This window comes from Gigantopelta aegis, chromosome 14 (assembly GCF_016097555.1).
Source record: "Gigantopelta aegis isolate Gae_Host chromosome 14, Gae_host_genome, whole genome shotgun sequence".
Classification (NCBI taxonomy): domain Eukaryota; kingdom Metazoa; phylum Mollusca; class Gastropoda; order Neomphalida; family Peltospiridae; genus Gigantopelta; species Gigantopelta aegis.
In genome coordinates this window covers 21,473,695-21,475,705 of record NC_054712.1, presented here as the reverse complement: position 1 = coordinate 21,475,705, position 2,011 = coordinate 21,473,695, and positions in this window count along the sequence as shown.

Sequence of the window (2,011 nt, the reverse complement as noted above, 5' to 3'; positions counted from 1 at the left end):
GTCCTGCTTTGTACCTTTATCTTTATATTTATCCTCTATTGAATACATGTTATATACAACTTGTAGGTCCAGGGTTAGGTGAAAAATAACTAGTTAATGGCGTCGGATGTCTGCTTTATCCTGTGAAGGTAAGAATGGGAAATTCAGCGAGGCTCTGAACAGGATAAGCAGATATCCGACGGCATTAACTGGTTATTAACTTTATCCTGCAGACCATAAAAATTAAGGGGAAATGCTATTATTTCTGTTATTTCAGCCACATTGTACGATGGCCTAGAGGTCACATGAGCAATTTTGTGATGTAGCTATGCGCTTGACGTCACATGAGTGACGGTAAAAGTCATATCCTGCTAGTAGCAGGATATGACTGCTTTATCCTGCATCCACTGTTTTAACTATTAACACTATTCAACAAGGCACACATCAAAAGTGTAGTATAATTAGTTGTTGAGGATTTCAACTATGTGCCAGTCACTTGAATTGGCCTGTTCGTGTATTAACTACATGGGCATTGTGTTAGCTGTGTTTGGGGACAAAGTGCCGATGAGCTAACGGTTAACTACATATATGTGGCAAACAAGAAAGTGTATGCGTCTAAAGGTAATGTTTTGAGGATTCCCGCCCCTCTGTGCCCCTTGATTGCACATGTTATTAACCTGTGTATTATACATGGTGTATGTGTTAATCGCCGGTGGACAAAGTGCCGATGAGCTGCGACTTTATTAGTTATAATATCTACATATATGACTTCTTGTATGCGTCTACCAGGTAATTAGTTGTTGAGAAAACTCGCAAACTATGTGCCAACTTTGAATTGGCATGATTTAACACTTGTGTAAGTAACTACATGGTTTTGTGTTAAATCGCTGTGTTTGGTGGACAAAGTGCCGAAGCTGCGACTTTAGTTATAATATCTACATATATTATGTTTTCTACCAGGTTTTAGTTGTTGAGGATTGCCTCGTATGTGCCAGTCACTGAATTGGCAGTGTAAATACATGGTGGTGCATTGTGTTAATCGCTGTGTGTTGGTGGACAAAGTGCCGATGAGCTGCGACTGTTTAGTTATAATATCTACATATGATGTGCGAACTCCACGAATTGAACTGTGATGTTTCATTACCTCGAAGTAAGCACCAAATCTCCCACTTTTATTTGTTGCCCATCCCGTTAAAGTATTATTTTGTTGTTAAATGGAACAACTGAAGGAAGAAGCAAGAAATAGCAGTAACCATTTTAAGAAGAAAACTGTCAAATGAGAAAAATGTGTTTGTTTGCTTTCATTTGTTTAGTATATTCATTAGTATTTATTAAAAACAATTATTATTGTTAATTAAAAGAATAAGACACAACAGTATAACATTCATTTCTATTACGTAATTAATAAATGTGTTATTTTTCATTTTTATTAACTTTATTTTATTAACTTTAATTTATTTTATATCATTTTATTTAATTTTATTAAGTTTAATTTATTTTTACTTTTAAGTTATTTTATTAACTGTTGTTGACCAAACTTTGTTATAGTCTGTTCCAATAAAGGGCACAAATCACCTGTTTACTGACATATTTCTTTTAATTTCAAGAGTAAACACCACCGTGTACATCAATGACAGCTAAAACAAGTAAATGCTAAATTAGGTAGACTATAATTAAATAGATATTTACAAAATATTTACTTGTCTGTTTAATATGTAAGAAATAATCGACGAAAATCATTTTTATTATATTTCCAACAGCACTATAGTGTGTTATGTTTTCAGATATTTATGAAAACGCTGATAATGACTAGAATTCCTTGCCTTAGCCATAAAGATATTAACTTTTTTCGAGTGTATAATGTGATTTCCTGCCGTACACCGTTCCTACGGGGTAAGTATTAGATACAGTTAGGAACTGCAAATGTGAAATTTAAACACCCTTCACCCTGAAAAAGAATTTAAGATTTGGTTTGGTGGTGTTGTTGGTTGGTTGTTGTTGGGTTATTGTTGTTTGTTTTTTGTTTTTTTGT